Source organism: Triturus cristatus, chromosome 11 (assembly GCF_964204655.1).
Source record: "Triturus cristatus chromosome 11, aTriCri1.1, whole genome shotgun sequence".
Lineage (NCBI taxonomy): Eukaryota > Metazoa > Chordata > Amphibia > Caudata > Salamandridae > Triturus > Triturus cristatus.
The window spans coordinates 842,647,114-842,673,313 of NC_140594.1; positions in this window are offsets into that span (position 1 = coordinate 842,647,114).

Below are 26,200 nucleotides of genomic sequence, written 5' to 3' on the forward strand. Positions count from 1 at the left end.
TCAATGGCCAAGGCGTACGCCTGTCTCGGACCATGCCTGTCCGACGCGTATGCATGATAGTCTCCCGCGTCGAACCTCATTGCAGGCAATGGCAAAGTGTACGCATGGCTCGGTCATGACCCATGCAATGCGTACGCATTGTCACCTGCGTCGGTCCTCATTGCATTCAATGACAAAGCGTACGCACGGCTCGGTCATGACCCGTGCAATGCGTACGCATTGTCACCCGCGTCGGTCCTCATTGCATTCAATGATAAAGCGTACGCACGGCACGGACATGACCCGTGCAATGCATACGCAGTGTCACCCGCGTCGGACCTCATTAGTGTGACTATTATGAGGATGCAACACACATATACTGGCCAGGGACACCTGTGCACACCTACCACTCTACAGCATTGGCCACATAGTGTCCCAAGGCATGTAAGGCTGCATTCCCTGGGTGTTTGGGGTGGGGTACATCTGGTTTTGTGGCTGGCACTGTGTGCAGCCACTCCCAGGCTGTGCACGTGTACATGGGGGCAGAATCCTTTGTGTGTTGTGCACATTACCACTGTGATGTGAAATTGTAAAGTAATGGGCATGAGTCACGGACACAGTGTCAGGTTGGATATGTTTAGGAGAGGTCACATACACCCTGAGTCCTGGGGGTGATGGCATGTACATCACAGTGAGACCTGTAGCCACAATACTGATGTGCACCCACAGTCTGTGTGCATGTTGTGTGTCAGATGTGTCTGATCAAATGTGCCCAATGGGTGACAGTCTCCACATCCATGTGGTATATGCATCAACCTTGATGGGGTGTGTGTCTAAGAGACGTCCATGTAGGGCCGGCAGGAACAACAGTGGCCACTACCTGTGGGACTTACGCTTGCCTTGTGGTGTGTACGTGCTATGCCATGTCCATTGCTGTGTTGATGTGGCAATACAGGGACCCTGGGTTTTTGCATGGCAAAGATCTGTGATGCCTGGGAGACATGAGGCCTCAATTGTCACTGTGGTGTGTGTTTGGAACGTTGCAGCAGCACATAGGTTGGGTAACACAGCCAGATGATTGGCCATTGCAGTACATGGGACTCATGTGGACATGTGGAATTGAGATGTGAGGTGGTGGTCTTGTAGGTGACATATGTGTCCATGACCAACTGCACACACCTCAGTACATTGTGTAATCTCATGATCTAGCATGTGATATTGATCGTGGTCATGGCCACATGGGTGGATGAACTGACAATCTTCCTTTGTGCATCTCTGTACTGCAGGGCACCAGCTGTCCATCAGCCGTTCCCAGACCTTGCAACCATGCAGGAACGCGACTGCATTAGACGGTACCGCTTCACCAGGCCATTGATTGCGGAGTGGGCGGAGCAGTTGGTGCCATATCTGCTACATACCCTACAGCACTGACCCCAGAGGTGAAGGTGATGGTAGCCCTCACTTCTTTGCTACTGGTACCTTCCAGTACACTGTGGCTACTGCTGGTGGGATGTCGCAAACGATGTTTAGTCTGGTGCTACGCGATGTCTTGGAGGGGATGTTGCAATTCCTCGACCTCTATATCAAGTTCCCGAGCCCAGCTGAACTCCCTGAAATAAAGGATGCCTTTTATACACTGGGGAGGATGCCGAACGTCATCAGATCTATTGATGGGACACATGTTGCCCTGATACCACCACAGGCACATGAGCAGGCATACCGTAACAGGAAGCACTACCATTCGATCAATGCTCTGGTGGTCTGTCTTGCTGACATGTCGATCACACATGTGTGTGCACGGTTCCCTGGTTCTGCGCACGATGCCTACATTATGAGGAGTAGTCGCATTGCAACGCTGATGTCACAGATGCCAGCTCAGCATGCCTGGCTTGTCGGTGTGTACTGACTGTTTCTCATTGTGTGTGTTTGTCAATGTTGTATTCCGCACTCCTACAAAACTCAGCTACTTGTTCATTTTTGTGTGTGTAGGTGACTCCGGATACCCCAACATGCAGTGGTTGCTGACACCCCTCAGGAACCCTGTAACACCAGCCGAGCTGCGCTACAATGAGGCACATGTTCGGAGCAGGAGGGTGATTGAACGACATTCGGCCTCCTGAAAAGCCGCTTTCGCTGCCTGGAGAGGACCGGTGGGGCCCTCCCATATGAGCCTGCAAAGGTGTGCAAAATAATCCTTGTCTGCTGCATGCTACACAACATGGTGGTGCGGAAGGAGGTGCCTCTCATCCAGGATAACGATGACCAACGTCCGGCACCTGTGGAGGATCCCGGCCTGGGCCAAGATGCAAGTGATAATGAAGATGATGGTGACATCCGCTCACAGCTCATCAACAACTTCTTCACCTGAATGCGAGTTTCCAGGGTTGTTATGTGAATGTATGGAGGTAGCCTGGATTGTGTTGTGCCAGCTCTGTTGCTGTCTGAGTGTGTCTGTGTGCCACTTGACTGGATGCGTGCTGTGATGTGTCCATTAAGGTGGTGTGTACTCCACAATAGGGTAGTACTGCTAACTAGTGTTTGTGTAGGTGTCTTGCAACATGTTTTGTGCATTACATTTATCTCCTGTTCTTCTGTGCTTTTGACTGTATCATGTCTGTCCTTCCCAGGGTACTTTGCCTGTTGTGTGGTCAAAACTGACCCCCAACACCCAGAAGCCAACACCAGTGTGGAAGTTGACAATTCCCATCAACTGATGTACCACACATCCCTGGACTTCCATTCTCCAACACATTGAGAGCGTGTGTCCACTGTTACGTAAAATTACCGTGCAACTATTGTGGAATAAACGTGTTGCTGATGTGTAATGAACCTGTGCTACGCTTTGTTATGTGCGTTGTCTGTCTTCCCACATCTGAGTGACTTCTGCTTACCTCACTTGTGGACTTGTTACCACTGACTGGGGTTGGTGTTGTGTCTGTGCATGCCAATGCGTTTCAGGTCAACATCATTGTGTGTGATGAGTAACATGGCCATGGTGAGTATATCTTGTGTTGCCATAGTGGTGTGTCTCCCTCACATGTGTCCTATCCCCATGACTCACCTTACTTTGGTCACATTGTTGCAGTATTTGGCATGCACTATGTTGTGTAGCAGATCGACATCTCCCTGAACATGACAAGTTGGAATCACAACAGAGGCAAGTATGGTGTACTGGTGAGTTTATTTACAAACATGTATGAGGGAAGTGCACATGATGGTGGGTGGAGTACTTTGGTTTGGGAATCCAAAGTTCACATTGGAGTTGGAAGAGCTGGTAGATGAAATGTCCAGAGTAAAGTCCACAGTCATCTGATACATTGGCCCAACATGAACCCTCCATGTCATGTGGGCGAGTTGTGTGCGATTGGACAAGGTGAACGGGTTGCGCACAAAGGACATTGTCCAGAACAGGTTTAGAAGCCCTGGGGGATGTGCTGGGACATCTGCCTCTCACATGTCCTTCTTCGGACGACCCCTCTTCTTCCGTGGGGGGGATCCTCATGGGCCTCGCCAGAGTCCTCCTCCCTCCCTGTGGTGCCGGCAGATGGTGTTGCGACAGATGTTGTGGGCACACAGGGGGGTGTGGACAGGTTGGTGTTGATCTGGCGGAGGCATTGGAGTATGTCCCGATGCACCGCAGTTATGTCATCCCACTTGGCCTCCATGCGGGCATGGTGGGCGACCTGCTCGTGTTGCATGTCCTTGAGGATCCCCACTACCTGGCCAAATCCTCCGGTGCTATCCTGGTACGCATCTAATATGCGTGCCAGGTGGGGGTCATCATGCAGTCCAGACCTCTCTGCAAGGCGCGCCCTGTGTCTCCCACCCATCCCAGCACCCCTCTCCACACGGGCAGGACCAGTGGCGGGATGCACAGGTGACACTGGGACCCCTTGGGCGGTGTTGCTGGTGATGTTTGCTGTAACTTCTGGGGGGTCCTGTGTCCCTGTGCTGTGGGTGTTGATTGGCCTTAGTCTGTCTGTGTTGGCAGGGGTGCCCTGTCAGTGTCCAGATGCTGGAGGCGTGGGTACAGGGGGTGCAGATGTTGATGCTGCTGGTGCTGCATGATGGCTCACACCGGAGGGGCCAGGTTGGTCGTCGTCATCTGAAGAGGACAGTGAGAGAGTCAGACCAGAGAGCTCAGTGTCCGTCAGAGTCTGGGACTGGGTATCCTCACCATTTGGTGCTTGGTGCCCAGCACCACCTGTGTTTGGAAGAGACGCACAATGTGATTTATGTTTCTACATGCATCGTTGGTTCACAAACACGACTTTTTCTACTTTTTGAACAGATGCCTGCCTGTACACTGCTTTTTCCCAGCTTGTCACGGACAGAGTTTGATATTGTTGTTGGCCATTTCCCAGCATGGCCTTGTGATCCCCACGACAGAGCCCAGTGTCAGACATCTTGTCAGTCCCTTCCCACTCCCTGTGAGGCGAGTATGGTTCAGTTTGATCTTGCTGGGCCATGTGGGTGGGTGTAGGTTGTCTGTGACTGCGAGTCCCATCATACTCTTGGCTACACCACCCTTCCCAGCATGCACATACTTCCTCCCTCTTGACTCTGCTTCCCTTTGAGGGGGTGTGACAGCAATGGCAAGATGGCTGACTGTGAAGTCCTGATGTTTGTTGTTGGCCATTTCCCAGCATGGCCTTGTGCTCCCCACAACAGAGCCCAGTGTCAGACATCTTGTCAGTCCCTTCCCACTCCCTATCAGGCGAGTATGGTTCAGTTTGATCTTGCTGGGCCATGTGGGTGGGTGTAGGTTGTCTGTGACTGCAAGTCCCATCATACTCTTGGCTACGCCCCCTTCCCAGCATGCACATACTTCCTCCCTCTTGACTCTGCTTCCCTGTGAGGGGGTGTGACAGCAATGGCAAGATGGCTGACTGTGAAATCCTGGTGTTTGTTTGGCTACAAGTCCAAAGTGAGCCCCTGTGCTTCACACAGCAGCACCCAGTACGGGGTATCTTTTGCTGATATTTCAATGAGGTGTGTGTCAATGCATGGTGCCCGGTGAGTAGTGTGGAGTTTGTGTTGAGGGGGAGGGGTCTCCCCATGCTGATAAGTATGGTCATGGCTGTCAGTCCTCCTTCCCATCATGAAACGTGCTTCCATTGTAGGGCGTGCAAGTTATCTTTCAGGATGTCAGTCAGTGGTGTCCTGCTTCTAATTTGCACACAACCCCGAGCAGGGCCTTGTGCTCCCCACATCAGGAGCCAGTGTCAGCCATCTTGTCAGTCATTTTCCACTCCCTGAGATGTGGGCATGTTTCAGAGAGGTCTTGATGGGCCAATCAGGAGGGGGAGCATTATCTGTGACTACAGGCCCCATCATGCGTTTGGCTACACTCACTTCACCTGCATCCCCACTATTCCTTCCTGACAGTCAGCTGCACTGTGAGGTGGTGTGTTTGTGGTGGCAAACTGTCTGGCAGGGTCTATTTGGCTTTGTACCACTGGCTTGCTCTATTTGTTTGTAGGTTGGTGCATGTCATGACACAGTTCCCAGTCACTCTGTGATGGCAGGTATTGTGTTTGTCTGACTGGCATACACATCTTGGGCTGATTATCTATTGGTTAGTGTAGCTTTGCTTGCGGTGCATGGTTTCACTGTCCCCTTGCCACACATTCTTGGGTATGTTGTTTATGTACTCACCAGGCTCTGGGATGTTTGTTAGGCCATGGACGCTCTCTGGTGGTAGGATGTCCCGCACCTTCTCCTCCCAGGTCCTGAAGTAGACTGGTTTGGCAGGAGGGCCACCGCCGGTGCACTGACTCAGGGCGTGATCTTTTTCGATGAGTTTCTTGACCCTCCTGTGCACGTCATACCACCTGTTCTGGATATCGTCCTTTGTGCGCCTTGCTGGTGCTTGGGCGTTCACCTTGTCCACAATCCTCGCCCACATCTTGGTTTTCTGTGAGATGGGGGTCCTTTGGACCAATGTACCAAACAAATGTGGCTCTACTCTGATGATCTCGTCTACCAGCACTTCTAACTCACTATCTGTGAACTTTGGATTCTTCTTTGGGGGCATGGTGATGGGTGGCGGTGGTGAGGGGTGTGTGTGTGGGGGTGCAAGTGAGGGTGGGTTGGTGTTGGTTTTGCTGGCTGTATGTGTGTGTGCTTTTGTATGAGGTGCTGATTGTGTATGAGTTGTGTGATGGGGGAGTTGTGAGTGTATCTGTGGTTGCTGTGTACTGGTGTTTGCTGCTGGCTGTGTCTCCTGTTTGCAAGGGATGATGGTAGTGATTGTAGTCCTTTATATAGTTGGAGTTGTGGGTGTGTCTTTGTCCCATGTTGTTTTTTTTTGGTATTTATTGGCTTTGTCATTGCTTGTTTGATCCTTTTTTTGTCTTTTTTCCTTTGGGTTTTGTAGGCATGAAGTAAACGTTCATGTGACGGAAACGGACGCTGCTGTTGTCTCGTGCGGGCTTCTCCGCCTCGTTCACGCTGCCTCTCTTCTGTGTTTGGTATGCGTCGGTCGCGGCGGTCTCTATTGCTTGTGTGCCAGGTTGTCTGTGCGTGTCGGTCGTGTGGCTTGGTCTCCGTGCGAGTCGGTCTGGTTTTACACGCATTGCATCGTACTGCGCAAATCGTACATCGCAGGTACGGGTTTATTCCGGGTTCGTGTCGGTCGGTGATAATCGCGTCGGTTTTCTAGCCGGATCACTATTTTCCCTACGGCTCGGTCGTACGGCTTGTATTCCGTACGTGTCGGTTGTAATTCACTTGCGTTGCATTGTACTGCACGGGTCGCACGGCGCTGGTCCGTGTCGGTCGGTATTCTGTCCGGGTCCGTGTCGGTCAGTTCGTTTTGCGGCCGAAATCGGAATCGACCCCTAAATGCACGATCAAGAGAGTTTCATGCTTACACCGTAGCTGCAGTTTCTAACAATTACACAGCTTATGAAGCACTAGAAATAGCATTTCAAGAACACCAAAATTGGTTTGGAGGTGCCCTACCACATGTAAGAAACAATGCTAGACTTGGTCCCCTCGGCAATGAGGAAGTGGCATGTCCAGTCTTAACCGGTGACACACCCTACCCAGATATAGCAAATCTGACAGCAGCAGAGCTGCGTACCCTCTACACGAGTCTGGTCAGAAAATATAGATGTTTGACACAATATGTGATACGAACAATGATGATAAATCCCGCAAGGACTGTTCAAGCTGCTCAACTGCAATTGACTATGCCAGGAATTAATCCAGTGACCATCAATGCAGTCATCGGTAAGGTTCCCATCAGACGAGAAGTGATTAAGTTCTGAATTGCACAAAAAATTAATCAGCTTGAAGCAGTGTTTCCACATACCGGACCCCAAGAAAAACATAGAATTTTCACAATATGCGTACCAATGGGGATGGCTACCCTGGTGGAAGACTGAGCCACTTGGGACACAGTCTTTGCTGCAGTATATTCCAAAACACACTTTACAACCTCATTAGCTGTTGTGCCTGAGGTGCTTAAACAGATCCAAAATGAGTACGGAGCAGGCCCTGCCCTTGATTTGGGATGAAACTGATGGGCAATTTTGCCACATTATCTTCAATTATACTAAGCAATATAAAAGGGGAAGCAGTAGCATTGGCTATAGGCCAGTCACTCACACAGGTTGATCTGGGAGACGAGGTGCGAAAACTACCTAAAATTATTGAGGAAACCTATGCAACAATTGGTAGAGATAATTTGGGAGCCCGAATAAATAGACGACAGATTAAGGGTAAATCCGACAAGGATAATTCGAATCAGGAACCCAAGTCTTCTAAGAAGAAATAGGATAATAAGAAAAAGTACAGGCCCTGGATATATGGTATACCACTTTATAAGGGACGTACAGATAAATTGAATGTGACAATTGTGTATACAACAATGTTACCATGTTTAGGGAAGAAGCACATGCACTTTATCACTGGTTAGCAGTGGTAAAGTGTTCAGAGTTCTAAGGCCAACAAAAAGAATAAGTAAAAAGAGAAGTAAATAGGTAAAATGTTTGGGAGAAGACTACCCTAAGGATGACAGGTCTAACACATGTCCCTCCAGCTGAAAGTGGGGAGAGCTTCAAACCTATAGGGAGTTCTCATCACTAAGGCGGAAAAACCTGGATAGACCATCAGCATTTTTGTGCTCTACCCCTGGTCTGTGTTTCACCCTGAAGTCCATACCCTATAGGGAAATGGACCACCTTAGTAATTTGGGATGTTCACCCCTCATTTGCATGAGCCTTCTGAGGGGCATGTGGTCAGTCTGAATCAGGAAGTGAGTCACAAACAGGTATAGTCTCAACTTCTTCAGTGCCCAGACCACAGCAAAATCTTCTCTTTCAATAGCACATTGTTCCCTGGGAAGTAGCCTCCTGGAAATGAAGACTGCAGGTTGGTCTAGGCCCTCGTCATTGACTTGTGAAAAGTGCTGCCACAATACCATGATCTGAGGCATCTATCTGAACAATAAATTGTTATACCAAAACCATGTGGGTTGGGGTGACGGATCCCCTTATCACGTCAAACTGTGAGGTCAAGACCACAACGGCAATACCCCATTAAGCATGGGGCTAAAAATAAGTTAGAGCAATACTCATACAACTTGAATACCAAAGTCTAATAGTAAGTTGCACCTCAACAATGAATAATCCCTTGTTTGCAGTAACAAAACCAGACCATTCATATTGTTTAGTCTTAGATTACAGACACTTGAACACTGCTATGCGCACATTTGCTGTAAAAATGCGCATAGCAAAGCACTAATGAATAATATAAAGATCAACAAATACAAAACCACATTAGACATATCAAATGGATTTTTCTACCAAAATATATAGCTTGACAGCAGGTATTGACCGCAATTAGTGCTCTAGGTTCTCAAAAACAAGATTTCGATGATCAGGCACTGTCCAATGTTTATAGCATTTATTTTTACTTATACTTGACAGATCATGAGCTGTCAACTCACTTGGCTAGAGTAGATCTCATCGTTTTGAGATTTGCTCACATGGACTACAAATTTAATTTAAGAAAATCAAAAATTGCTTATCTTAGTGTACTGTTTTGGGGATATGAGCTGCAAAGTGACCGTAGAAGCCTGGCGATACATTTCCTAGAACAGTGTGAGCTGTTACAACCACCAAGTACATTGAAGAAACGTCAACCTATATTGATTTTCCTGACCCGTGGCAGAACATACATACCAGATTATGCCCAACGAGTAAAACTGTTGCACAACTTCATTCGCCCAGACTTTTTAAGTTTTCATTGGACAGCAGAACACACACACATTTTTGGTACAAGCTGACATGCTAGCTTCCAAACATTTACACACACTGGTTAAAACCACAAATCTGGTGATCCATATAATTGTGGGTACATCAAGATACACATATATTACATTCCATGAAGGAGACACTGTACCTATTACATATAAGTTGCATTTATATACAAATGCAGAATTACGTTTGCAATGACAGAAAATATTCTGACTGCAGTTCAGACTGCTGTACCGAAAGAAAGGTCATTGGCTTGGGGCAAATAAATAATTGCAGTGACTCCCATTCTAGCCTTAGAGGCTGTCATAAAGGCCAGCAATCCAAAAGCTTTCCATTCAAGAGGGATGCAATGGGTCAACTTGCTTAGGGTAACAGAAGCGGCTTATATATTTGACGCTACATTACAAACACAAGCTATATCTCCATTATAAACATGAATATCCTCTGCCCAATGAAGTCATAACTCCAGATCATTATGATTACATAATCCACACTGATGGTTCTGCTCAGCCTGCAGTAGGGACAAAAAGCTAATACTCTGCCTCCTGCACACTGGTAACAGGTAAGAATGTAGGATGGAGAATGCCAACCTCATAAAATATATTCTCAGCCAATTGGTGATCGCACTGCACAGCTGGCTAAACTGAAAGCTCTAATTCTGGCCCTTGAAAATAAGGATCCTGTATTCCCCACACTTATTGTGTGTGATTTATATTATTGTGTCCAGTATTACAATGAGTACTCACTGTACTGGGGCCAGAATGGATTCAGAGATTCTAAAGGGTACACAATAAAGCACAAGCTGGCTTGCGGGCAAGTGGGCAAACTAAAAACATGTTTGCCACTGACTCATGTGATTTACACACTGAGTAATTGGCGTGTAGAAATACCCAGTGGTGGCATGCAGAGGGAGTGCTGCGGGGCGGGGGAGTGGCTGGGTGGGGTGGTAGTGGAGTTTGAAACACGACGGGCAGGAGTAAGGTAAGTAAATAAATAAATACAACTATTTACCTTTTTCTCACTGCATTGCCGAGTTGGGGATGCAGCGAGCGCAAGGTAAATAGTTTTATTTATTTATTTACTTACCTTACTCTTGCCCGTCGTATGTCCTACTCCACTACCCCACACCCAGCCCCTCCCCTGCCCCGCCCTACCACCCGCAGCACTCCCTCTGCGAGCCGCTACTGGGAATACATGTTGCTGGGAATTCAATAGCTGGCGACAAAGCCTCAAAATCAACAGTGCAAACCTTTGTAGTCACTGCAATCACTTCTTCAAGTACTGGGATAGATGGAGACATCATGACAGCTGTCAACACTGCGCACAATGACACCCTCCTGCTGAAAGGCTTTCCAACTAAATACTCCAACTAGTTAAGTGCCCTTAAAATTCCATTTGCTCATATTCCCGGAGTGGGGGATAGAGTAATACTTAATTCAGACTGCAGATTAGGATTGATCCTAGCAGCATGAGAGGGTCTAGCATCTGCTCACGCAGGGGTGGCGGCTACAATTTCACTATTTCAGCAACGCTATTGGTGGCCAGGTCTATACAAACAGACCAAGGACTTTGCCCCTTAATATGACATCTGCAAGCAGATGAAAGTGTCCACCATAGCCCGACCACCATAGACACCTCTAATGATCTCTGACAAGCATCTGTGTCTATTTGAACGACTGTGAACCCTTGCACTCAAATGGGTCATGCAAGTACATCATAGTAGCTGTTGAATCCTGCTCTCGATTCCTATGGGTATAGCCACAGCAACCGGCTTATGCTCATATTGTTATAAAGTACTTGTGATCCTTTATTGGAACACATGCAGTAGCCACATTCCATTCAGACCAGGGTACGACATTCACCTCCAGGGCTTACATAGGCACCATGGGAAAATTGGGCGTGACTGTGCAGTACTCCTACCCCTGTCATCCAGAGGAAAACAGGGCAGTGGACTGGATTAACCGGTACTTAAAGCAGTCTTTAACAGCTAGAGTACTAGGTTCAGGGAGCAGTTGGGCTCACCACCTGCATGGGGTCCAGAGAGCCCTAAATAATCTGTGGGTTCCAGACCTGGAAGGTCCCAGTACAGTGGCGGCGGAAGTACCTTTTGACATCAATAAACATTTGGATGTTTTACAGGACCTGCACAAGTTCAGAGAAGCTCAGAGCAACATCCAAGAGAAACGGTCCGCCACTGGTTAAGTGAAGGAAACACCAGCAACTCCTGGTTGGATTCCAAAGATTGGTGATCTGGTCCGGGGGAAAATTGTGGACTTCGGGCTATCCTACAGAGCCTGTACCTGTCCTGACTGTCAAAGGTAACAGACCTGTACTTTTACCACCCCTTGCTGGTAGCAAACACAAGAGATTTTTGTCTATTGATCTCATTAAACCACATCATGTGGCCGATTCTACATAGTAGGCCTTGAGAACTCCTGGGTAGTCATCTGCATCCTCTTACTACCCTACAGGAAGTCCCTTTACAAGCTTTGACTGAAGATGAAGCTTCTTCTCCCCAACTGGGGACAGCTAACACTGAAATGGTGCTGAGACAGAAAATCGAGTTGGAAATGCCGACTTACACAAATATCGAGTTGAAAATATCGTGATCCAGAAATATCTACAGCAAGAATATCATGGTCAAGAATATCAAATTTAAGGTAAGAAATATTGTTTTTAAAAGTATAAAAGTCATTAATATTGTTTGCAAAAAAATAGATGCTGAAAATATCGATTTTTATAATTAGTGTTATTTATTTTAGTTTATATTTTAAATGTATGTGATGTATATTTTTTATATGTGGCACTCACTGGAGTGGGAATAGTAATTTTTACCCCTCCGCTGTCCAGCACTTTCCCTACTGTTACACTTACTGGAGTGAGAATAGTAATTTTTACCCCTTCGCTATCCAACTCGTTCCCTACTGTTGCACTCACTGGAGTTGGAATAGTAATTTGTACCCCTCCGCTATCCAACACTTTCCCTACTGTTGCACTCACTGGAGTAGGAATAGTAATTTCTACACCTCCGCTATCCAACACTTTCCCTACTGTTGCACTCATTGGAGTTGGAATAGTAATATTCACCCCTCCGCTATCCAACACTTTCCCTACTGTTGCACTCACTGGAGTGGGAATATACATTTTTACTCCTCCGCTATTCAACAATTTCCCCACTGTTGCACTCACTGGAGTAGGAATAGTAATTTCTACCCCTCTGCTATCCAACACTTTCCCTACTGTTGCACTCGCTGGAGAGGGAATAGTCATTTTTACCCCTCCGCTATCCAACACTTTCCCTACTGTTGCACTCACTGGAGTGGGAAATGTAAGTTTTAAGATTCTTAAATAATTTTATATTTTAATATACATTAGAATATTTTTTAATTAGATTTTATGTTATTGGTACATACAGATAGATAGATAGATAGATAGATAGATAGATAGATAGATAGATAGATAGATAGATAGATAGATAGATAGATAGATAGATAGATAGATAGATAGATAGATAGATAGATAGATAGATAGATAGATAGATAGATAGATAGATACAACAAAACAAGTTCGCCCCAATGGAAGTGCCGTCAGGTAGTTTTCATCTTGCATGATTTTAATGAAATGCTGCAGATGCTTTCAAACACAGAACAGGCTTACAGTTCTTCATAACCTTCGCCAGATATGTTTTGAGTTCTCTCTTATTCATTGGCGTTCAGTTCAGCAATACAACGAGGCAAAGAAGGGTGCTCCTAATTATTCATCGGAACCTCCCCCGGTGAGCGTGGTCGCTCCTGCGGCCCTCTGGTTCTTGCAGTTGCACCAAATATTTCTCCAGTGAGTTTTGTCCCGAGTTTGCTTTAAAAATTCAAAATTCATTAAAAAAAAAAAAACAGTGGGTGAAAGCAATAGTTCTGTAATGGATGCGCTGCACTTTACGCATCTGTAGCATGGATGAAATAATGGAATCCAGGCAGAATGCAGGAAAACTCAAGTTTCAGTTTATTCCATACACAGGACCCACGACCTCCAGCCAAAGAGCAGAGTATCAAATGGGCTAAAGTTCTAATAGACAAGAACACTACAACAATTTACATTCTAAATATGACCACATCACTTAAAGAATTACACACATTTATTATAATACATGACCACATATTACAGCATCCCATTCCGCTCTACCTCCCGTCCTACCAGTGACCTCACCCGAAGTCACCACAGGACCGCTGCTGCAGTGTGGCTCATTCCGCGGCTGGGCCAGCCGGTACTATCCAACAAAACAAGTTCGCCCCAATGGAAGAGCAGCCAGGTAGTTTTCATCTTGCACGATTTTAATGAAATGCTGCAGATGCTTTCAAACAGAGAACAGGCTTACAGTCGTTCATAACCTTTGCCAGACACGTTTCGAGTTCTCTCTTATTCATTGGCGTTCAGTTCAGCAATACAACGAGGCAAAAAAGGGTGCTCCTAATTATACATATGAACCTCCCCCAGTGGGCGTGGTCGCTCCTGCGACCTTCTGGTTCTTGTAGTTGCACCAAATATTTCTCCAGTGAGTTTTGTCCCGAGTTTGCTTTAAAAATTCAAAATTCATAAAAAAACCCCAGTGGGTGAAAGCAACAGTTCTGTAATGGAAGCGCTGCACTTTACGCATCCCATTCCGCACTACCTCCCGTCGTACCAGTGACCTCACCCGAACTCACCACAGGACCGCTGCTGCAGTGTGGCTCAATCCGCGGCTGGGCCAGCTGCTACTATCCAACAAAACAAGTTTGCCCCAATGGAAGAGCCGCCAGATAGATTTCATCTTGCACGATTTTAATGAAATGCTGCAGATGCTTTCAAACAGAGAACAGGCTTACATCCTTCATAACCTTTGTGTTTAACTTTTTTAATTAAGTTTATTTAATATATTTTTTTATATTTATATTAAATCTACTTTATTATTTTATATTCATTTTATTATTGAACATATTTAATTTTATTATTTTATTTTATATATATATATATATATATATAAAATTGGATATTTTGTACAACTATATTTTTTACATTGATATTTATTTTTCTAATATTTTTGTGCTTGTTTAAGTATCGGGAGTCGATATTTTTGCAACAATATTTTTTACTTCTATATTTTTAACATCGATATTTTGTTAGTGAACCCACCGAAATATGACTTCTTCCTGTTATATCAATAAATGCCATACAATTATCATGTACAGAAACATAACCTTCAACGCTGCAAGAAGACAAGTGATGGTGTCTACCGCAAAGTAGGAGCATTAGAGTCATCTACCAGTTCTACACAGCTCCATGAGCCTCCCAATTTTTTACTAAGACCCTCAGGCTACTTTGTCGATGTTGATCACTTCTCTTTAGATTCTCAGAACTAGAGGACCACGTGAATTTTAAATTTGGATCAAAAAGACATACTTTATCCCTCCATGGATCTACATTTGGATTACAATTTTGTTACTTTTCCTCTTCCTTCGGATTGGTTTTGTGACAGTCTTTTTTTTGCTTCTGAATGGACACTATCTCCCAGTAAGCTCTGCTGTTGAACTGGTAAATGAGGTTTTGAAACCCCATTCTTCATCACACAAAGTGCGAAGAGACCTTTCCCTGGTGAACATTTCAGCTGTTCCAGTTCCAGTTCCTTATACTTTGCAGTATTAGTGGGCAGATGGATCTAAGGAACCATCTCACTGCACCCAAGGTGTCTAGGGAGCCCCACTAAACTCCCCCCACTTAACTGGGACAAACTCCTCCCCCAGCCCTAAACTCATCACCCCTGGGACCATTGCTCCAGTGGGAGGTTGCGCTTGTTTTTGACCCTTGGGATTCCCCATGTAGTTTCGATACTCAAACTGCTCATAGCACTTAGGAGTTGTGGGCTGCTGACTTTTGCCAGTCTAGTTTTTAGGTTTTGCCTGTACAGTGCTTGTGCTGTGCTTGTGACATCTATTGTATTTAATATAAATCTTAAAAGGGGCTTACATCCTTCCCTCCCTTTTCCTTGGTTTGTGTGCTTGCCACTTTCTTTTCCTCTATTTCTATTGGTTGTAGCATTCTGTTTCCTGTTGTTCCCTGGGTGTTGCTCTTATCAGTGTCCCGTGGTACATGTACTCCTTTTCATCCACGTTGGTGGGTGGAACTTCTTTAATTCCGTTTTGTCTGCACCACGTTTTTTGTTTACCGCTACCTAATCTCTCCCTGCCTGCACGCATTTGAAGTGTGTTTGTCACCTGAGGCCACTGTCCTTGATTTAATCTTTTTGTGTTAGCATGCATTTCAAGCATACTTTTACAGGATGTTGAGCCGACGCCAAGACATGAACCTGGCTCCCCAGCTCCAAGGTCAGCAGTTCATGCCATTACACCACATCCTCTGTCCTACCCCTTCGCTTGTGATTTTGTTAATATTTTTCCACTGTCAAGGCGTTCCCTTTTTCCTGCCTACACAATTCTATTGTGATCATATATCTTTACGGGTCATAGCAGATTTATACCTTCGATTGTCATACACAAAATCATGACTGGGATTTTTCTTCCCAGCACCTACAGTGTATAGTATTTGAAGGATGACATTTGAATGAATTGAACCATAATTCCGGTCAAGCCCGGTGCCCACTTTGTACGTCCTTGCTCCGTGCCCAGGCTTCAAAATGGAAATTTCCTTCACAGATGTCGCTCTCCTCGCCAGGCACGCCACAAGTTGACACAGGGACCGTTTATGGGTAATTGAATTGCCAGCGTTTTTCTTTCACACTATTGCTTTTCACTCTTCTTGTTTCCCAACTTTTCCCTCTCCTTCTTGTCTACCCCACCACCACTGAATGTGTGCTCACTACCTTATCCCTCTTTCCTCGTTTGATCATCCCACGACGCGCAGTACTGACAAACACCTGGTTGTAATCACACCTCACTCCATCTCCTTCCATCCATCTGCTAGACGTGCAGCGTCTTCTTTTCACCCTTCACTCTGTAAGCCTTTCCTCGCAGTGTCTGGGTAGCCTATGACACAGAAACTATGTGCCCAAATTAACATTCTCCCCCTTTTCCATTCTCTTTGTAGGCTTTACTTCTGTTACTCTCTACCCCTAGCATCCATTGGGAAATTTTCCGCTCGTCCAATTTTTCTTCTCTCACAGAGCCAAATGTGCTGGTGCTTAAAGTCCCCACCCAGTGCTCTTGTAGCACTGACAACTACAGGCCCCCATATCAGGGAAATCACCTCAATGCATCTGGAGGAATGTATGCATCCTTCACTAGGCTCTAGCACCTGTACCACAGCCTCCTTTTCAACAGGGACTGCACGTTTACATTTATTTTTTGCTGCAACGCCTTCCGCAGCTTTCCTTCTGGTCGGTGACATTTAGTTTTCTTTCATGTAGTTTTAGATAGCATACACTTGACCTGCTTCACATGAGCACCAGTTACATTACCCAAGGAGACGTTCCTTTCTTTAAGAAACAGGAAGATTAAGCAATTTGCACAGTCTCAAAGGATGTTGGGCCGATGACAAGACTTGTACCCAGTTTTCAAGTCCTCAGCTCTGGCCGTTATGCCTCATCCTCTCCAACCCTTTACGCAGCACATCTGGGACAATACTCCTGGCTGCATTAGCGCATCACCCCCAGCTGCACATAAAATCAGTAAGGCTTCTTTCACCGCCTCGTTTGACATTTCTAGTAATAAAGACCCCCACCTGACAGAAACAAAACACCATGGGGATACCTGCACAGTACCACAACCATTGGCAGGGCTGCCAGATTTTCTGATTGTTATGTGTGACATTGTGATAGCTGCTGTTAGTTTATGAGTGACATTCCAGCATCATGTGTGTGACATTTTGAGTGGCATAGACTGCTAGATGAATATTTACACTGTAAGGTTTGGGAAAAAACATTAAAGCCATTCAAGTTGTTTTAACACATACTGTGATGGTGGTGTGGTAGGAGGGATAAAGACTTCAGTGTATCTATAATCATAATGACTCGTGTTTTAGGAGCGTGTTCGTTTTGTAGTGAGGCACAAGTAAACAGTCCAACCAGTGCAATAACACTGCCTGTCAAGTGATCTGCAAAGAAAAGCACTTTTATGATGATGGAGCGCGGGTTGCCATCTCTGATCACTCATACACCTAATACTCACCTGGGCCCAAACACATTCACACAATAAACTAGTTAAACCCCGCTGGCATCAATTTTTTGTATTACCTGTTTTTCAATATTCACCTTTACCAAGTTTTACTTACTTGATAACAGTAATTTTCTTTCCTCAATGAATCAGGTTGCTGAGTTAGTTTAAGGTAGAATTACATTAACCTTTACTTTGAATAACCACAAACTCAAGAAGTTTTGAAAACCTTTATCTAAATTAATCATTTGTGAGTCAAGAATCAATTACAGTAACCACCTTCACCTCAAGAGGCAAAGTAAAGTCAATTATGGCAAAGTTACAAATGATCAATGAAGACGGTACCTGAAAAAGATGGGAAAGAGGGAGAGCAGGCATAAAGACAGATTTGCAGATTTATATTTACCTATGATCAAAGATGAACCCAACTCCTTAAAGATGGGGCCAGATAGAATCTCCAGGACAGGATACAGATAGAAAAACAGCTAGATTCAGATCTGGGAAGGTGACCTCTTCTAATGTGCAACGCCAGCGTTGCGCCCCTCCCTGGTACTGCTCTCCTCAGATGTCTCTCTTCCGCAATCCCTTCTAGATGGTCAGATTATCGATCAGTATCTCAAAACTCTCGAGCAGAGTTTCTGGCAGCAGCAGGGTCTGAGACAGCGTCTCTAACAGAATCTGGAGCAGCATACGCGTTGGGTCAGTGATGAGTCGGAATGACAGATCTGACAAGTCGGAAAAGTTCTCGAACCAACTTACCTCTTTTATATTATTTTTTACTCATGTACCACCCCCAAAGTATCAAAGTTTGTGTTTTCCCTTATTCTAATTAGTCAGGGCGAGGAGGTGAGTTCATCAGATCATACTAAAGTAATGTTTTCTCTTAGGGCAATTGTTCTATGTACCCGCCCCTTAATTTCCTTTCCCATAGCTACATTCCCAGTTTAGATTATGCTCAATAAGAATTTGCAACAATTATTTTGTTTCAAGCTTTAGGTCCACAAGTTCAGTTTCTCAGCCGACTTCAGCTTGAGGTGGCCTTGGATGTGATTCAAGTGTGCCTTCATGGGTTTCCGGCCAGTCTTTATGTGCGTGCGCGCGGATCAGGTGGGATAGGGATTTCAGTCACCCTCCGAGGCCCAAATAGGAACTAATAATAAAGGCAGAAAAAGACACGTTAGTAGACGGAAACAAATGATTTCACGGTATACCACTTATTTCTACTCTATCCCCATTTACTTATTTAAATCTTTGGCATTAGTGTTTAATAGAACTTACGAGGTTTAGTTTAGCAGTAGCATATGCGTTAATGTGTGAGTCTAAGGCGGCCATTATTAATGCCATTGCGCAGCTGCAAAAGTTTCCCACCAAAAGCGATAATGTCATACTATGTAGATGCAGTAGACGCATGCGCAATAGAAATCCCGCGTTTTGTCGGCCATTTTAAGTCACTCGAATTACTTGTTAGTAATACACATAGAAAAGCTTCCCCTGGATACAGTATAAAATGTGTATTTCAATGTTAGTAGTCACAAAATTGGTTGATTAAGTAGTTACATGTCATTTGAGGGAACTGCATCCGGAGCAAGTCTCTTTTACGAATCCTTGCTCCTTCAGTGACACCAATGCAAGAGCTAGACTTCAGGAATTTGCAATCTCAATGTTCCTTTGTGTGAAGTTTCTGTAAATAAATTCTGACGCCTTATGGCTCTTACCTACATCTCCCATATGAAACCAAAAGACGCCCTCTTTCCACCCCCTTAGTAACACTGCTACTGGTAGACACCTTCATTGACATGAACACAGCAATATAATGCAGGAACTTCCTAAGGACACCACGATTCTCAAGAAAATGGCGACGAGATGATGTCCAAGTAATAAACTGAGCAGCTCCCAGTGTCTGACAGTGGTCAGTGGTAAGAACCGAATGCGGATGTTCTGTCTGTAGCCGAAAGCGTCCGGACTAAGGGGCATATTAACAAGGGCCGGCGATAAATATTGCAAAGCGCGTTTAGCGCTTGCATATTTATCGCCAGCAATCTCTGGAATTTATCGCCTGGTTAGCGCGTTATCAACAACGCGCATCGCCGAGGCGATAAAGATTCCAGAGATAGTGTGGATATCGCCGTTTTCCATGGTGGAAAACGGCGATATCCTAGATGATAGGGCCTGTGGTCTTAGCCACAGAATCCACCCCCTATGTTAAGTATGCCTTAGTCAGGAATTTAACAGACGTTAAATTCCTGCGTTAAGGCATACTTAACGCGGTTTAAATAATCGCTACCATGCCTTGTTAATATCGCAAAACTGCCTTCGCGATATTTTCCCTGGTTGGTTTCACAGCCATGCCTACTTGCATCTCATTACTGATGCAAACTTAGGCGTGCTGGAAACGGGCGCTAAGCCAGCAAAACACGCGATAGCGTGTCTTTGCTGATAAGGCGATAAAATTATCGACGCTTTTCGGCCGAAAACAGCTGCAAAAGCGGCGATAATTTTATAGCGCCACATTGTTAATATGCCCCTTACATCCAGCAGGAAGAAACAGCAACGGCTTTAAACACGTGCCATATATGTTACCCTTGCATCACCGGTGCGTACGCATACACATGCATGCATGCGCGCACATACTTGCCCACACCCACTGCCCCAGCCTCACCACACTGTAAGGATGGGGGTCGTGGTTAGGAAAACAGACATATGACTTCATAATGGCATTGCAAAGCAGGACGAGAAACGCACTAATAGTAAATCTTAAATAAGAACATCAATGATTATTTTATTCTGCTTTGATGTCGGTTACTGCATCAAGGACCTAAGTCTAAAGAAAACAAGCATTTACAATGCAATGGTCTCGGCATTGGTAAAGTTAGAGCTATTGGCATTGCTCATGACATTATTTTTGTTTATGTTTTTGTTTTTAAAACATTTAAAGAAACGGCATTGTCATGAGCAATGCCAATAGCTCTAACTTTACCAATGCCGAGACCATTGCATTGTAATGCTTGTTGTTAAGCCCTGACAGCGAACACCGACAGATGCAAAGTGGAGCCCACATAAGATCTATGCAGGCGGGCAACTAGAGCCAAATTTCGGGGGGGGGGGGGGGCTGAAAAAGATTTCGGGGGGGGGGGGCTACGTCTTCCAGCCATAGGCAGAGTAGCTGTAAAAAGGGGCGGCCTTCGAGCCGAGACCTAAAAAGCCTGCCGAAGTCAAGCACCTGTCTGTGTCTGCCCTGCCTCGACTGCTGAAATTGAGAGCCTATCGTGCAGGTTTTTAACACAGATCCCAGAACAGCAGTCCTGCCTCATCAAAGCTGCTGCAGGAACGAGTTCACCAAACACAACCACCAGCGTCGCCCAGCAAGTAAAGTGGGCCTTAGCCATGAGACAGTTAAACGACTGCATGCCCAGATATGTATCCACCGCTAAAACACTGGACTTTTGCCCATATGGCAAGAACTGTTGAGTTCATCCAAGCGTTAGCCAGTAGGGAAATCCAGAGTAGAATGCACGTGTACGTGTACGATGCAACGTAGTCATTAAGAGAACTCAAGAACAGGAAAGAGAGAGCTGTCACAGAGGAGTTTGCAAAGAAGTATGTTACCGTTCAGCTAAAATTTTACTGCCCGTTCGGTCACACATTCACTTACCTTACACTAGCAGCTACTCACGTTTAATCCGCTTGAAAATGTAATAGTTCCCAATTTCCCACCAGCTAGCGGACTGTTTATAGTAACCTCAGAGGCACGTGCGTACTTCAAAGCCAATGAGCACATTAGAATTCTGTGCAGCTGCGTAGGATTGGATGAGGTGCCGAAAATGCTCCAATCTTGTGTCACTTTACAGATTAAGAGTCTTTTCCACTCTCAGACGACTGCCAGTATACATTCAGGCGTGGGATTGGCTGTCATGTGATTCGGAAGTAGCGCATCGGTGGACGAATTTTTATTCCCGCGGAGCGCAAAGTGAGCAAGTCGAAATATAATGTCAACGCTTCTGTTTAGGGGGCGATCCTCATCTCGGACTGCATAACTTGAGGTTTACGTAGCACCCCAAGAAATTCAGCTGATGGAGGAGGAAGCGCCCTCACTGCGGGTCACAAGGAGCACCCCAAAGCCCCTTGCTGATGGGGAGATCAGCAATTTGAGGCCCACAACTCGAAGTAAGAATAGCGCCCTTCAACCACCATGCTTGCTCAGACCAACAAGCACACCACCGCCTTTCTCCGAGGCAGAGCAGAAATGCCTCGGAGAAACGCAGCGTCCTTTTCGGATTCGGGGGCGTGTTTTGCTGTTATCTCCTCCAGCCATTGGCTGGAGGAGATAATTAGACTTTCTGCAAAAACACACGCCCCCAATCCGAAAAGGACGGGGCATGATCGGAGTGACGGGACCTCTTCTCCAATGGCTGGCCAGCATTGAAGAGGCCAGCCAATGGAGAACAGGGGAGAAGAGGGGCGGGTTCAAGCCCCTCTTCTCCAAGTCATTAAATCTCGCGAGCGAGACTGCGCAAGCGCAGCCTTCGCTAGCCGAGACCTAAAAAACATGAAAGGCAACTTAACCAATCAGGCATCTTGGCTGGCGATTCTGAGAAAAATCCCAGCTAAACCTCCCAACAACAGTGTAAAGGCAGGTATAAGGCACTTAGCATTGGGTTCTGTTAAATGGAAGAATAGGAGAACCCTGCACCATGAGCCGTGCTGAATGACTTTTGCTAGTGTACTTGAGATGTTGCGTGTTTAATTAATGCAGCTAGGGGTCCATACTGCCTGTTACATAGTTATGTCACACTGGAGTGTCATTAATGGATTGGGCAGGGAGGCCAGAAACCAGTATTAGGCATAAAGGTTGACATGTTTTACACTTTGCGCCGGGTCTGTGTTGTCTCTGATGCATGGGGTTGTGCAACGCATCTGTTTCTTCCTGGTGACTTTACGCTCAGATCAGATTCAAATGTAATATTGGTGGGAACAGTACAAACTGGCTGAACCTGCATATATTTCTGCCATGTATTGAGAAGAAAAGATTATTTTTGCTTCTATCGTTCAATAACATTTTGTCAGCCTGAGCCACGGACGGCAAATATTGACCTTATGCAATCTGGACGATTTTTTCCGGCCTCATTCAAACAAGATGTGGGTTCCACGGAGTCCGGGGCCATACCTGGCATCACCAGTCCACTCACTGTCTTAAAACAAGCATTGGCAAAGCCAATAGGTTTCATCTAATATCCGTGTCATGGCGTTTTTTTTTACTTTAAGTTATATTGCACAGCAGCTCAACTGCTCTGCCGTATCTAAAAAAAAATTGACAAAGTCAATAGAATTTGCATCGAGTACATGTTTATTTTGTCCTCCCCAATTTACCTAATCTCCCTGCTTTATAGTACCACCAGCACAGCACAAAATATTGCCTTTCTCAATAAACAAGGCATAACAATTTAGCGGAGTTTCAATAACTTATATTGCACAACTGCTCACCAACCTACACATTACAATAAAAAACAGCTTATTAATAATCACATAGGCAAAACCTATAGCTTTTACCAATGCTTGTTCTTCTGGTGGCCCCATTGGGAATGGAACACTTTCCCATGTGAGTTGTTTTGGGGGCCTTGAGGGAATTCCATTCTTTTAATCTCCCCCGCTTTCTTCTAATGGTAACCCTGACCACCCTTTTTGGATTCCCCCCAGATACCTGCCTGGACACTCTGGTGCTGACCCAGATGTCTGCCTCCTCACAAAGATTCCTGGGGTCAGAAAACGTCAAACTCAAGTTATACAGCCCTGAATAATCATCTTCCTTGCTGCCCCTCATCCAGCCCTTCAGTGACTTGCAAGCATAATCCAAGAAATTCACCCATGTCTGGAATGAGAATTTGGGGCTGTCCCTGAACGTTTGCCTATTATTTTCAAGAGTCAGTCCAACCTTACTGACTAAGATGGCCTTAATCCCAGTGTTGCACATCTGGTCCTGCACCTCTAGTGTAAGGAGTGCATCTTTCCCCACTGTGGGCATGTACCTCCATAAACTACCAGCCCAGGACTACTCTGGGATCTTGTGCACTGTCAGAGCCACTTCATAGGCTGCGAACCACTTATCAATGTCATCCACCACCACATAACTGGGCACCAAGTCTTTGGGTATACCGATCCTTGTCTTACTATTTAACACTGAAGGAATGCTGCCACCATTACTGCTGCTGGATCCCTCTTGTAAGAATCTAATGTCCAGCTCTCTGAGGCTCAGCTCATGGGCCATCTTCCTTTCCTTCATGGCCAGCTTCTTCTCTTCCAAAGCTTGTTTTCTCTAAGCCAGAGCCTGCTCTTTCTCCAGTTGGACACGTTTCTGCTCCTGATCTAACTTATCAATCTCCAACTTGAGCTTTCTTTCCTTCCTCCTGCCTACCAGCTCCTCTGGTTACAGGTTCTTTGAGGAGACACTGCCCCCTGCTCTGGGAACCACTTCTGCTTTCAGCAAATTGTTGGCCCCCTCCACAGGCAGTCCCAGATCCACATCAGATGCCAGGATAGCTCATCTTCAGTTTCTTGCTCTTCCTCCTCCTCTATGACCTCAGCCCCTTCATTACAGGCATCTGCCTATGCTCACAAAGTCTTCTACAGCTTCACTTTCAGTTTGAAGCCCTTAGTGGACACTTGAAACCCCTTGCAAAAATACTTAAGCTGGGTCACCGTGCAGTACTCTAACTTGGCCAGCTCAAAATCAATTACTGCAGGTACTGTTTCCCCAAAGAGAGGCATGGTTTAGCAAAAAATCAAAAAGCCAATTAAGGAGAATTGAAAAGAGTTTAAATTGGTCTTCAGTATAGAATAGTAGTGAACAATAAGTTACTATATGGTATTGCACAAACACAAGTCTTATCCCACCGCTGATCACCAATGTTATAAATTGGGTTTATGTTTGGCAGATGTATGCACCCTGTCCAAGCTGGAACCAGAATCTTAGTTAGAATAAGCTAGATCAACACAAAAAGACAACCTGTGCTCACCCTTTGGTAGCTTGCCACAGAGCAGTCAGGCTTATCTAAATAGACAATGTGTAAAGTGTTTCTGGAGCATATACACAGTAACACAATAAAAACACCACAAAAGACTCCAGACTGGTTTAGAAAAGTAGACAACATTTTTTTAAATAAATCAAGACCAAAACAACATCTAATAAATAGAAGTTGAGATATGAATTTTCAAAGAATAAAAAGAGTTCTAGCACTTAGAAGCAATAAGCATTAATGGGGGTAATCTGGTCATGCTGGACCGGGAAAAAGTCAACAGTTCAGGCTGACCGTGATGGAGCGCAGGCTTTGGACAGGAACCATGCAGGCCTGGTGAACATAGTACCTTGATCCTGGTTGCAATAGTGAGATGCGGGGTGCAGTCGAGCGATGGGTCCATGTCGAGCCCGCAGTTGAGGTGATGCATCGATTTTCTCCATGCAGGGCAATGCCTCAGTTCCAAGTATGAAGCACCGAGTCGAGATGCGTTAGTTCCGCAGTTCGATGCTCTGGGTTTCTACATGCAGTCGAGGGGATCCGTAGATCTCTCCACACTGCTGCATCGGTGATACGCAGTTTTGATGCATCAGGCTCTGGAGGCGATGCCCCATTCTACCTCACAACAGGGTTGATGTGCTGGTTCTGCTACAAGCAGACGCATTGATTTCACAGGTGCAAGTATCTGGGTCCACTTCCAGTGAACCAGGCACAGGAGCAGGGGTAGAGACTTTGGTAGCCCTGAGTCTCATGCAGCGGGAGGCAAGTCAACAAGTCCTTTGAGATTACTTTGGTTGCAAGGCAGAGTCAGGACAGCATAGCAGAAAGCAGGTCTTACGAGTCAGCAGTCCAATAGAGTGTCAGTTCTTGATGCAGCACAGCAGTTCTTCTGACAGAGTTCAGTTACAGGTCCAGAAGTGTCTTATTTCGTGGGGTCAGAGCCCCAGTACTTATATCCAGTTGTGCCTTTGAAGTGGTGCTGACTTCAAAGAAAGGTCTCTGAAGTGCAGAGAAGCCCTTTCTTCCCAGCCCTGGCTCCAGACTAACTGTTGGGGTAATCAGTACTTTGTGTGGGGACTAGACCCTGCCTATTCATGTGTAAGTGTCAGCTCCTTCCTCACTTCCTGCCCAGGAAGAGCCATCAGAATACAAATAGGTGCTCAGACACATCTACTCTTGCTGTGTTTGTGGCTATCTAGGGGGAATGTCAACCACCCCAGACATTTATTAGAGACAGGCTGCAGACACACAGAGCTGTAAGAGCAGAGAAATGTCCACTTTGTAAAAGTGTCATTTCTAAAATAGCAATGTCAAATCCGGCTTTACCACCAAAGAGGATTTGTCATTACCATTCCAAAGGTATAAAACCTGACACAGATACTCCTTTCTAAATCACGAATTCCAGCTTAAAAGCGTATTAAGAATTTCCCAATGTTAGCCTATGAAAGGAGTAGGCCTCACAGTTGTGACAAACAAGTTTGGGTTTTTCTCACTACCAGGACATGCTAATTTTAAAAGTACATGCCTTATTTTTTACTTAACAAAAATTGGGAGAGATGCCCTTCTATTCCAAAAGGGATGGGGTCTCAAAGTTAATCAGAACAAAAAAAAATCCCTTTAGTTACACGCATATTGATTCACACCATTCATGACTATATCTCCTGATTTAAAAAAAGGAAGACATTTGTTTTTTTTAACTATTAATGTATAGCCACATTTCTAGACATCGACTACTGTATTATGTAAAAATGTCACGTTTATTGTACATTGATATATAAAAAAAATTTTTTAAACCAACATTACATTA